A 14431-nucleotide genomic window follows, 5' to 3' on the forward strand; every position below is an offset into this window, starting at 1 on the left:
AAATAGTTTGAGTTAAAATATTTTATTGAATTTTAAGAAATGAGAGAAAAAAATTCAATAAAAATATCATAAATGAAAATATTATTTAAATATATTTTTTAATATTTTTCTTGTTTAAAATTTAAAAAATTGTATAATTTTTTATATTCTTTTAAAAAATTTGAAAAAGTAAAAATGATTATTTTATAATTTAAAATTGTAAATGAAATTACGAGAGGTTTGAAATTGAGCTGACACAAGTTATACCTGAGCACTAACTTCTTGTTCGCTATTCATGGTCCGTCGCTATCGCTTTGCGGTTCCCATCGCCCTTGGTTGAGCTGCTACTTGCCTTACGAATATAGCCAGCTGTCCATGGACAAGTTGCTGGGCTAAGATTCAATCCAAGAACCTAATTGCTGTTGGTCAGGGAAGAAAACTAGGCCTAGAGGGACTCGAACGCAAGTTCTTTGAGAACCAAAACCCTATCTCAACCATTAGGTCACTTGGCTATATAATGTAAATTACAATATGTAACATGTAAGGTAAAAATAGTCGGAGTTCGGAGCCAGAGTTGAAGCCAACGAGGCCTTTAGACTCTGACTCCAACTCCAACTAGGAGACTCCAATTCCGATTTCAAAAATCTCAGAGCTTCATCGAAGCTTGAACAGTGTTGGAGTAGATGGAGTTTTTGCCCACCCCTACAATTAGCTAAACTACCTCAACATACTGATTACTCCAACCATTTCTTGGGTAGCGGCCACCATCTGGAGAGGTGGGAGCCCAAAAAAGCTTTGATTCTGGAATGGTCGTTGGTCTTAACGACGATAGCTATTTATTTAATCTAGCGCAAGAAGGGTTAGATCTAGCGAGATCTAGTGCCATCTTGGGTAGCCGACAAACCACTAGCATATGAGAAATCTTGAAAAATAATCAAGTCGACCGTTGCTAATCAAAAAGTTGGCTTCCCTCCACTGGCCTCCCTTCGACGACCTCTCTCCCTTCCCCTCTCGATATCTCTCTCTATTTCACTCTTTCTCTCTCTGTTTCTCTCCTTCATCCAGAGCCACCACAAAGCTTTTAAGTTTATTCTGCTTGTTTATTTTATTGTCATTTGTTCTACTTGTTAAATTTCTTATGGGATTGCAAACTTGTCTTATACAATGGTATGCCTGACAGCTTCTGTGACAGACTATGGTAAATATATTTTAGGACCTAAACACTGAGATCTTGGAACCATAATGGGATCTGTGCATTTCTCTTGAATCAATGAAAAGATATTTCTGTTGTATTATTTCCTTTACCTCTACATGGTTGTTTGGTTGCTTTCAAAATTGTGTATCATCTCTACACCCCATATTGGTTCCTAGGTTATGATTTTCTTTTTTCGAATGAGATCAAGCTTCTTTTTTATGTCACTTTTTCCTTCAATTCACCATTTCATGTCTAGTATTGGTTGGATTCTACCTCTTTTTGTATGTTTCTCTTGAGTTTAATTTGGTTTTGGTGTTCTCTATTAGTGGCCAATTTGGATATCAATTCTAATGAGTATTCAAATCCCTACCTAGATAATGTGGACTTATGGTAGGTCCCAACATAGAGAGTATAAACACTAAGACAATTGTCCTCTTCGGGTGAGAACGTACCACACTTTTGAATGCAAATACTTGCTGATTCATTAATGAAAACGATGGCTGCTTAAATAAGCAAAGCCAAGCACCACAAACCAAAATATAAGGGAAACTGCAACTAACAAATAGAACTTAACAAATGTAAAACAGAATGCAAATAACAGAGCATAATTACCGGAAGATAAATGACGTAAAACTCACAACACTTCATTCCACTTCTGCACATTGAGCTATGACCCAGTCCTGCATGCAACTCACATCCCCAAATATTTGGGATTCGGTTTAAGCCCCCTCTCAGATCGTCGTGGCTTGGCAATCCCTCCCCCATCAAGCGGAACCTTGTCCTCAAGGTCCATATGTGGAAATTGCTCAATCAACGATTGCTTTGTTTCCCACGTGGCCTCTTCTGCTTGTAAATGCTTCCACTAAACCAAGCTCTCTTCCTCGTTTGACCCAGCGAGTGTCCAAAATTTGTTGAGGTTCCAGTAAGATTATGCCTTCATCGTTCACTAGTGGCAGTTCCGTAGAAGGTACCACTAGATCTTCCATGAATTTTTTGAGCCGTGAGATGTGGAAGACTAGATGAATTCGCGCTCCTTCTGGCAGTTGAAGCTTGTAAGCAACCGTTCGGATTTTCTGTACGGCTGGGTAGGGCCCGTAAAAGCGACTAGCAAGCTTTTGGGGGACACTTTTGAAAATCGATTGCAACCGATACAGGTGCAACTTGAGAAACACCATTTCACCCACTTCGAAAGTCACATCCCTCCTACTTTTATCTGCTGTCTACTTCATACTATTAATAGAAGATTCCAAATTTGCTTTAAGTTGAAGCAACAACTCATCTCTGGCTACGAGACTCTGGTCTCCTTCATGTACCGAAGAATCACTGTTACAGTAATTGTGAAGGAGAGGAGGTAACCGACCATACAATGCCTGAAATGGAGTCATGCCTGTAGATGCATGGAACGTCGTATTATACCATAGCTCAACCCATGGAATATCAGTGCTCCACTTTTGTAGCCATTGATGAACAAAGCAGCGAAGATATTGTTCAACAAATCGATTGACCACTTCCGTCTGTCCATCGGTTTGCAGATGATAGGCGGAGCTAAGTTTCAATTGAGTACCTAACATTTGAAAGAATTCCTGCCAAAATTGACTAATAAAAATTGGATCCCGATCGCTAATAATCAATTTCGGAAGACCATGCAACTTGATAACTCATTCAACAAATTTTTCAGCCACTCTTAGCAGTAAATGGATGGGACAAAGTTAAGAAATGTGAAAATTTACTTAACTTGTCAACGACTACTAAGATTTTATCCTTGACGTGGGAGGTTGGCAATCCTTCAACAAAGTTGAGAGTAATATCATCCCAAACTTGGCAGGGGATGGGTGATGGGTGCAGTAATCCAACTGGGGAAAGGGTCTCAGATTTCATTTTTTGGTATACCCCACAGTGCTTGACGTATACCTAGACGGATTGGTGCATTTTAGGCCAATAAAATTGCTGAGCTAGTCGTTTGAATGTCCATAAGACGCCTGAGTGACCACCAATTTTGGTGTTGTGTGCCTCATGCAGTAGCTTAGTGCGCAACGTCACACATGAAGGAATAACCACCCTTCCCTTAAATAACCTAAGTTCTTGGTGCTGAGAATATGGACCTTCGGTTTGAGCCTTTTCCACCTATTCTACGGACTGAATATAAGAATCCCCTTCATAAGCAGCTTTAATCTCGTCCCACAAGGTAACAGCGGCTGTGTGCAGATGATGCAGTACTGGACTATTTGGCTGGCGTGAAAGGGCATCTGCTACTGAGTTCTTGCGGCCTGGATTATAAATAATTTTGTAGTCGTAGCCCATTAATTTGGCTACCCACTTTTGCTGCTCCGACTTCGATACACATTGATCCAAAAAATACTTCAAGCTTCGCTGGTCGGTTTGAACGAAGAATTTCCTCCCTAATAAATAAGGTCACCACATGCGTATGGCTTCTACAATTGCAAGCATCTCCTTGGCGTAGGTTGACCATGATTTTCTTTTAACTTCAAGTGCACGACTCATATAGGCAATGGGCTTGCTTTGCTGAGTTAGAACTGTGCCAATCCCATCTCTAGAGGCATTAGTCTCAATGGTGAAAGAGTCATTGAAGTTAGGCATAACCAAAGTGGGAGTGGTGGTCATTGCTCGTTTAAGAGCAAAGAAAGCTGTTTCGGCCTCTTCATGCCAGCCGAACTTCCCCTTCTTGAGTAGGTTGGTGAGGGGTCGAGCAATAATGTCGTAATTTTGAACGAACTTCCAGTAGTAACCTGTCAAGCCTAAAAACCTTCAGAAATATTAGCAGGTCGGGGCCATGCAAGCATGGATGCAATTTTTTGATCATCAATCGTCACTCGTTGCGGCGGGATGATATGCCCAAAATACTCTAGTTCTTGCTGTCTGAAAACACACTTGCTTGCCTTAGCAAAAAACTTATGCTGTCTCAAAATTTCTAGAGTTTGTGCAACATGTGTCACATGCTTCTCCCAAGTGGAACTATTTATGAGAATATTATCAAAAAATACCAAAATGAACTTTTGAAGATGAGTTCGAAATATTGAATACATGATGGCCTGAAATATGGAGGGTGCATTATAGAGGCCAAAAGGCATTACGAGATATTCGTAATGACCATTATGAGTACGAAAAGCAGTCTTAGGAATATCAGGAGGATTTACCCTTACTTGGTGGTATCCGGCTCGCAAATCCAGCTTCATAAAATATGCGGCACCGTGTAATTCATCCAGCATGTTGTCCACTATTGGGATGGGGAAACAATCTTTGATGGTGACTTTATTAAGCACATGGTAGTCTGTGCAAAATCGCTAGCTACCATCCTTTTTTTTACAATTAGTACCGATGTGGAAAATGGACTGGTGCTAGCACGAATATGTCCAGAATCCAGCATCTTCTGCACCTACTTCTCGATTTCTTGTTTCTGGAAGTGACCATATCTATAAGGGCGTACATTAATAGGTTCGGTGCCCTCTTTTAGTGTAATGCAGTGGTCTATCTCGCGCATAGGTGGTATGCATGATGGGTCTTGAAACAAGTCTGTGTACTATTGTATTACCCGCTGCATGCCTGGATGATTAATGCCATGAACTGCACCCTGTAAGCCGTCCTCTGTAGCCGAAGGAAAACATACTACAAATAATGTCTGGCCTTGTCAGCAATCTTTTGAAAGTTCCTTTAATGGAACCTCCTGAATGGACTGCTCACCCAGTCCCTACAACCGTCGGGCTTGGTTATTCCAAATGAAGTCCATAGTTAGTTGCTTCCAATTACAAACCATGAAACACAACATTTCCAACCATTGGATGCACAGTCCTAAATCATGACCTAATAGGAGTAAAGAGAAAAGGGTGAGATCAAACTTAGTGCCTTGTAAATTTACTGATACCTTATCAAATTTTCCTTAACATTTTAGCCGTTCACCGTTAGCAACTCGAACAATGAACTATTTCGTTGGTACTACTGGTAGATGCAGCGTGTTTGCCAAACGAGCACTGATGAAGTTGTGTGTGGATCCACTGTTGATCAACACCATCACATCGTGAGAACCCATAGTTGTTGTCATACGCATCGTTCTTGGGCCAGTCCATCCTGTCAACGCGTGTAAGGTGATTTCAGGCTCCAGTTCCCATTCTCGCACCTCTCCCGTAACGTCTCCTTGATCAATTTCTCCCGTTTGTTGATCAGTCACATCCTCATAGACCATATTACCGGCACCTGCGTAGCCCTCCAAAAGTAATAGTTGCGATTTTTGGCATCTATGCCCATCCGTAAATCATTCATTGCAGTTAAAGCAAAGGCCTTGCACTCATTTCCTCTGCATCTCCTCCCATGATAAACGTCTAACTGGAGCAGCCAGAGTAGCAAGAGCTACATGAGTGGGTTGTGGAAGAGCTAGAGGACCTCTCATAGGTGGTGGTCGCAAGAACCGCCGCCGTTGTGCAAGTTGCTTGTCTCTCATTTGTGCTAAATTGATGGCCTCCTCGAGGGATTTCGGTTTAAACATCCAAATCCCATAAGAAATCTCAGCCTTTAAGCTACCCAAGAACGTTCCCACCAACGCCTTCTACGTCCATCCACTTATATGTTGCCGAGTTTCTCGAATTCACATTGATAGTCCCTCAACGTCTCCAGTTGCTTGATTTTTGAGAGAGCTTCATCAAAGTCTTCATAGCCTAATGGTCCGAAGCGAGCCCATAATTCCTCTTGGAATTTTTCCCATAAAGTCACATGTCCTTCTTCCGATAACGTCTTACGAAGCCACTACAACCAATGGTTGGCCTCCCCTTCAAGGTGATAAGCAGCCATGGGAACCTTTTGGAGTTTTGTCATGCCCTGGTATTCAAAGAATTGTTCCACACAGTTGAACCATTCGATTGGGTCATCTCCTGAAAATCGTGTAAATTCCAGCCTTGCCGTTTTGGAAGAAATGATCAGCCGACCCCCATTGTTGCCTTCTCGGTGATAGTTGTCGTGGTTAGGATTCTCCTGGTTTGCGATCAATACACCTGAAATTCGATTGATAGCTTCCTCCATTTCCTGAAGTCCTTCGTGAACTACACCGAATCCAAATTCCAAGTGCTCAATACGTTCTTTGTTAGTACCCATTAGTAACCTGGCTCTAAGGCCAATGATAGGTCCCAACACAGAGAATATAAACACTAAGACAATTGTCCTCTTGGGGTAGAACGTACCACACTTTTGAATGCAAATACTTGATGATTCATTAATGAAAACAATGGCTGCTTAAATAAGCAAAGCCAAGCACCACAAACCGAAATATAAGGGAAACTGCAACTAACAAATAGAACTTAACAAATATAAAATAGAATGCAAATAATAGAGCATAATTAACGGAAGAAAAATGACGTAAAACTCACAACACTTCATTCCACTTCCGCACATTGAGCTATGACCCATTCCTGCATGCAACTCACGTCCCCAAATATTTCGGATTTGGTTTACGCCCCCTCTTAGATCGTCATGGCTTAACAACTTAAAGACCCAATTGGAGATTGAGGACTTGAAGCCTTGGCTAGAGAACCAGGTATCTAAGGTCAACACTATTTTAGGGTCTTAAGTAAAATCTGATTCTATTTCTACTGATTCTGTGTCAATTAATGAAAAGATTGAACTAAAGGATAATGTAATTACTGATCATGTCAAATTAGAACTAGATATTGTTAAGCCTGAGATGGTGTAACCATCTTCCAGCAGTGTTGTCCTAGTTGGTGGTATGCTTTATTAATTGAATTGTAGGTAGATGGAAATGTGTAGAGGAATTTGTGGCATTGGTGCTAAGTAGTTAAGTGTAGTATTGAATTGACTAGCGAATATTGGAAACCATGCTAAGTGTGTTATGTATGTAGTAAATTTACAGTCATCCTCTTCTTTTGTCTCTTTTTGCTTTTTGGTTGTCTTATTAAATTATTGGCATTGTAGTCTTCTTCTTTTTCTTCTTAGCACTTCAATAGTTTTTGCTATGACAAGCCTATATCAATTTGACATGTTTATATATATCCTCCCTCATTTTCTTGATTTTATTGACTTGGCTAACATTTCTTTCCATTACATGGTAATACTTAACCTTTTCTAGAATGTTATCGATCACATTATGTAAAGAAAGGCCCTTATTAATCTGATGCTCTGCATATGCAGAATTGGGACAGGTTATGAGAAGTGTAGGAAAGGAAGATGGATGACCATGGTTATGAAAACTTGGGATAATTGGTTAAAGTTTTCCGTATTATCTTTGTCTTAGATGGTACTTTTTACCACCTCCCAACTAATTATAGTCAGGTTACTTGGTTTCTTATGTCATATGCCAGAGACTTATGCTCCTTAGTCATATTTCCCAGTTGCAGTTCAATCTGAATTGGATAGAAAGCCTTTATGGAAAAGGATTATTACATTTTCTTCTTCTTCTTCTTCTTCTTCTTTTCTTTTTTTTGGAATTGGATTGAGAACTCCAAAGTGTTTGAGTCTAGTGTTATGGCTTGATTTTCTCTTACCTATCAAAAAACTTTTTGCTCGGCTTGATTGAGTTTTCATGGCATTTGGTGTAGCTTTTTGGTGTGTTTACGAAGGCAAACCACAACTTGAGTAATTGGATTCAGTGGGGTATTTTGATTTACAATGAAATCCTTATCTTTTGATCACTTTAGTCAAGTTAAGTTTAGTTGGAAACATCAATCTGGATTTTGTATTTTGTGTCTAATCACAGTGATAATCACTACTTAATGCAATCTACTATGCACATCATTTGCGATTTTACTTCATTGATTGATTTTTGTGGAGATTTTGTAATGGAGATTTTGTGGTGCAGTTTGTGGAGATTGTGTTGTTTTAATGATGGAGATTTAGTGTAGGGTTTTTAGTAGCATGAGCCAATTGGTTTTTGGTGCAGTTTTTAGTTGTTGTTTCACAAACAAGGGATGGGGCAATGGTTCTGCCTCATTTAGGTGTGGAGTGGAGGCAGGTGGTTTTAATGCTTGAATTTTTTTATAAAGATATTGCATATTCCTAAAGGTAAAATTATTCACCAGTGTTCTTACAAAAGAATTTCTTTGTTTTTTGCGTTTACTGCTAATAGCTTGAAGGACAACATGTTGAAATTCGAACATCTGCATTTATCTGAACTCTTAAAGTGTCTTGACGTTCCAATTGAAATTTAGATTATCTTTCTGCATTTAAAACTGAATTCAGGTTCATTTTTTTTCTCACTGTGTTAATCTTCAAGTCTTGTCTTGTCTGGACAAGTTAAAGTAAATAGCGACTTACTCATAATAATGTTATATTCTTCTTACATGTTGGAATTTTGAATGTGTTGATTCTAATCCTAACTGTAATCCTAACTTGTAGCTCTAACAAGGATGTCAAAATTTGTTTAAAAGCTATAATTGAAACACTTTAACCTCAGTGGTATTAATGATGACTTAAATTACCTCAGTGCGTGTTAGCCTAGTTTAAGGCTATATATATTGTGTTCAAGGTATTTTGAGTCAAAACTTATGATGTAATTTTGCTCATTGAACTCAAAATCTTGATTATTAAGAAGAGTTGATCATGCTAGACTTTGCTTGAATGATTTTTAGTTTTGTTAATTTGCTATGTGACAAGTTTTATGCCTTTATATGCTACTTTGCAATCAAGTTTGCTTGGTCTGGTAGATGTTAGTGTTTTGAAAATTAGTGTTGAAAATTATCAGACTATCATTGTGAATGTAGGGTACTCTTTACTTATATAAAAAAATTTTGAATGTTGGGTCCTTATATTAAAAAGATCATATGTTTCTATCATTGTCAATGCAGTGTTCTTTGGGTAGAAGCTTAAAGACAATAATCATTGCAAATTCTTTATGTTGTATTATGTCTATATTTTGCAATCAATACAGTCTATATTTTGGATTATGTCTCTAATATGCATGCCTTTTTTTTCCTTCTCTTAAATTCTGGTTTGAAATCTAGCATTGTGTAAGATGATAATATAATGTTTGGTAGAAACAAGTATTTGTGAAGGTAGAAGCAAGAGAAATTAGTTCAACCTACTGCTTGATGAGGTAGAATAAAATTCTCTGTTTTGGTTTGGGCAATTTCGGTTTTCTTATAGTTTCTGCTGTAGATTTAGCTCTATCTTTTCCTCTAATCAACTATGTTGAAATCTCCATTTTTTTGGTATGTCAAACTAAATCAGTGTGTGCATGAGTAACTCTATGTTTAAATCTCCATTTTTTTTTGGTAAGTTTTATGGAACAATAATTCCATTTGCAATCTTCTCTAGAAATAGGCCATGGATTAAGTCTAGATGACTAAGACTATCACAAATACTAACTTGTTAGCTTACTAACATTCTTAGTTATGAGAGATGAGAATCCCAGGATTGTACTGATACCTTGTCTGGAAGCTCTATTTTGTTATTCAGTCAATTATGCTCATTTAGAACTTTTCCTATTTCTTGTAGTATAAAGATAAATGAAGATGAACTGATGATTGCGGCATGATATGCATGGAAATCTACCTGCAATGTACTGAAATGAAGTAATTTGCTATGTTCTAAGCTATTACAGTTTTGATATCAATGTCTTTATGTTGTATGTAATGAACACATGATTTGAAACTTCTGATTATTTAAGAACACATGTCTCAAGATGTTTGCACATTGTTCCAATACTTTACATATTGCTCCTCTTATATGTTTTCAATTATTTTGTTAAAAAAATTAGTGGAGTAGAGATAGGAAGGTTTTCTTAAATCTAGCTCCTATGATTTGTGTTCAATTATTGTGTCCATGTACCCGAGGTAACTGTCGAAGGTTTTGAAATTTGTCAAGCTACACCAAAACTTAGTGAAGACAAAGTTAAGTAGTGTGTTCATACAATGGAGATTACGCTCCTAAGATTGTTGCAAAGATACTTTGTTCCCCTCGTTTTTTACTTTTGAAGAAGTAGCATTTGTTTAGATAATAATTAGGTAAAATTTAGATGAAACAGTTAAAATTTTAAAATTAAATTTTATTTTTAAATAATATTTGAAAATAAATTACTAAAATTTTTGGGAATCTTATATCCCACTTTAGTCTAATTTGACAACTTTCATATGCAAGTCTAATTTTGCTGCTCCTGGCAACGTCTTCTTTGCTTGACGCAGTTACGTCTACCATTCACATGTTTGCCAACATCGATCTTAATTTGCTAGTTGTGGAAATTACACTCTCTCTCTCTCTCTCTCTCTCTCTCTCTCTCTCTCTCTCTCTCTCTCTCTCGCATATCCCAATGGGAAGAGGAATTCCATTCCCTGCAGGCCTCAAGCTCCTCGTTGCTCTACTCCTACGCCATCAAATTTGCAGTGTCAAGGATACTCATTACTGCGCTCCTTCCTCCTGTGGCAATATTTGCAACATAAGTTATCCATTTTCATTGAAAGATGATCCACCAAATTGCGGTGACTTTAGGTACAACCTCTTATGTGAGAATAATTGAACGGGTGTACATTTCTTCGCTGGATCAGAATACTACGTGAAAGGAATCGATTATGAGAAGTTTAGCATCTGAGTCGTATACGGTGGAGTGGTTGGAGATCAGGATCATAATCAATCCTCCAATATCCCTCGTTATTTTCTAACCAGTGGTAATGTCGGTTCAGGGGCCAGTCTCTATGATACACTTTTGACTAGTTCTGGTCCCTATGACACACGTACCACTAGTTCAGGGGGTTTCTATGACACAATTATTCTAGATAGTCCCAAGCTCATTTACCGAACTATCAGATAGCATGGTTTTCCTGCACTGTGAAAAGCCAGTGAAACATGAGTTGTATTTGAACATTAATGCTTTTTTTTTCTTTTTAAAGAAGAGCCAGTAGCCACCCACATAGTAGCTCTGTCCCAAGTTTATTAAAAAAACCCTCACTTATGGCAGAAGAATACCGTGGTAACAATATGGCACTTGGGGGCATACAAAAAAGCACTATAAACTAGCCCAAAACCAAATGTTAAAATGTATTCCAAACAAAACCAAAAAAACAAAACATGACACAAGACATCCAAACTAAAGCCAAGCCAACCTGCAGAAAAACCAAGAAAAACTAAACAGAGCCAAACTGAATCACTCATAAAGTCTAACAAAAAAACATCTGATTAAAGCCTATAATCGAGTAGCCTGAAGACCAACTTTATCCACTTTTAGAATCCCTTTTAGCAAATGCAGCACATCATTGTATGAACTCCATGTACCATTCTTCTGATCTGACGCCAAGCGGGCCAAGAAATCTGCTCTTGCATTGCCTTCTTTGTAAATATGTTGCACCTTAACCTCCAAGGTTGCAACAATATCTTGTATCTTTTTCCAACAATCTTCAAGATACCATATACCACACCTCCCTTTTTCCAACCAATGAACCACTAGCAACGAGTCTAATTCTATCTCCACTCTTCTAATAGCTAAATCCTTGCAATATTGAAGACCATAACAAAGTGCAATGAGCTCAGCTTCATTATTAAAGCCATGTCCCAATTCTTTAGCAAATGCCCAAATAAGATTCCCCTTCTTATCTCTAATTATGCCCCCTGCACCCATACGACCTGGATTTCTCAAAGAACTCCCATCCACATTTAATTTATACCAGCCCAGGTTTGATTTCATCCATTTCACAAAAAGAAGTTTTTTACTCTTCACATGTTTAATTGGAATGGAGAAATAATTTAATACTTTTTCATCTCCATCAGTTATCTTTCTACTAGCATGTAATCGGACTCCCACCCATGCAATGGCTGCCTTAATCGAACCCCAAAGAGAATTCACAGCAACACGTTTACCTTCCATACGTGCTTTACATCTCCACACCCAAAGAGACCAAGTCACAATAATAGGGATAAGAGCAAGCAGAGTACCTTTTTGAGTCAAATGAGCAACACGCCGAAACCACAATTCCATAGTTGCTCGCCATGATCTCTACGAGTCATAAGGTATCCCTAACTGTAATGAGACACACCTCCAAATATCTACAGCAATCCTCCCATTGGCGAGGACATGGTCTTGATCTTCCACACACCCCTGCGTACAACATTCACATCTTGAAACCAAAGGAATGCCCAACGAGCTAATTCAACTATCAATAGTAAGGCTAAAATTAAAAGCCTTCCAAATGGTAACCGAATATTATTTTGGGAGCGGTGAGTGCCAAATCCAAGAAACCCATTCAAATTTTGGTGCACGAACATGAACACAATCCCAAGTCGATTTCAAGGAAAAACCCCCATTCAGAGATGGCTTCCAAATCAATAAGTCTCGACCCTCTTTTTGTTCACCAAGGCAATTTAGAATTTCTTCCATTTTGGATTCCCCCACCAATCGATGTAACAAATCCACATCCTAACCATTTTGAAGCCGACAATCCCTTACTTTCAATAGAGGATATTCAGATATTTCACAAGAATTTAATGGAGCTCCCGATTTTAGCCAAGGATCTCGCCAAAAAGACACATTACCATCCCAAACCCGCCACCAAGAATTGCCTAAAATCTTTGGAACCATACCCACAATATGCTTCCAAAATAATGTTCATTTTCGTTAGTCTACCAATGTCACATGCTGATTTTTCACATACTTCTGCTTGAAAAAATTGGCCCATAAAGAATCACCTATCAATAAATTCCAAGCACACTTCATAAATAAAGATTCTTGGACTTCCTCTAATTTCCAAAGACCCAAACCCCCTTCTCGAATCGGGGAACAATTTTTGTGCCAATTAACCCATTGATGCTTTTGCTTTCCATTCTAGGATCCCTAGAAAAAATTACTCATAAGCCGCTTTAAGCCTACCATGACAGCCTTAGAAGCATGCAAAACAGAGAGCAAATGAATTGGAATACTAGCAAGAACATGTCTGAATAAAAGAAGACGGGTACCAGAAGATAAAAACCTATTCTTCCATCCTTACAATTTTTGTTGAATGCAGAACAATAAATCATCAAAATGCGAGATTTTCATCCGACCTACCATAAGAGGAACACCCAGGTACTTGACTGGGAAAAAACCTTCCGAGAAAGATGTCAAAAGTAAAGATCTCCTTTTCCGAGCAGTAGTAGCATGCTTAGAAAAAAAGATTGAGGATTTTTCCTTACTCACCACTTGACCAGACCAAGCTTCGTATAACTCAAAGGTATCTCTGACTTCTTGACGAGAAGATCTTCTACCATTAACAAACAGCACAAAATCATCAGCATATAATAGATGAGAAACAAGAAGTGTACCTCAAGGATGAGAGAACGCAACAATATTACCACTAGTATACTTACGCTTTAAAAGTCTGGAGAGCACCTCCTCAACGAGGATAAACAAGTATGGTGAAAGAGGATCACCTTGATGCAAACCACCCCCACTAGGGAAAAAACCTTTAGCCAAACCATTCATAACCACTGAGAACCAAGGAGTCGAAATACAATTTCTGATCAAACTATAGAACCTCACAGAAAAATTGAATGAAGCCATTACATGAATTAAGAAGTCCCAATCTATGCTATCATCGGCCTTAGCCATGTCCACTTTAATAACGGTATTACCACTGACTCACTCAAAAAAGTGAGTAGCACTAAAGCTATCCCAAGTGCAGGAGGATGTCGTGTAATAATTAGGAATAAATTCCTAGATCGTCTCCTTAATGAAAGTTACTTAAAAATCAAACTCATTGAAAAGGGTGAAAAACTTCACAAAGAGAAAATAAAATGATGGTATGTGCAATGGATGGAAATGGATACTAGTCATGGACTAGATTCATGTTTTTAGATTTTGATTGTCGGATTGGAATGTAAAGGACTAATAGATTAAACTCAGAAATTAATAAAACTAAATTAAGATTTAAACTAAATTAGGAAGTAATTGACAAAACATGCACTGAAAATTGAAAAGTCCCAAAATCAATGTTCTAGGATTCATCATTGTATTCAAATCACAAATTCTCAAATTAAACCACTGTAATTGTAATCACTATTAAAATGAAAGCTTAACGAAACGATAAAAATAAATAACATGAATTAAATGAATAACAAATAAATTACTCAAACGTCTAAATCAAAATTCTCCAAAATAATTCAGAAACTCAAAACTGAAATAAAATAGCAAGTAGGGAATTGAAAAGATCAAGCCAATTGAAAGGAGATGAAGATTCGAAGCGGTGGAGGAGGCTGAGCTGCAGTGGCAATTGGACCCCTCAAGGAGTTCTTCAATCTGCTACAGTGTGAGTGAATGATCCAGTGGAAATTGTGTAGCTG

The sequence above is a fragment of the Carya illinoinensis genome, chromosome 6 (genome assembly GCF_018687715.1).
Source record: "Carya illinoinensis cultivar Pawnee chromosome 6, C.illinoinensisPawnee_v1, whole genome shotgun sequence".
NCBI classification, from domain to species: domain Eukaryota; kingdom Viridiplantae; phylum Streptophyta; class Magnoliopsida; order Fagales; family Juglandaceae; genus Carya; species Carya illinoinensis.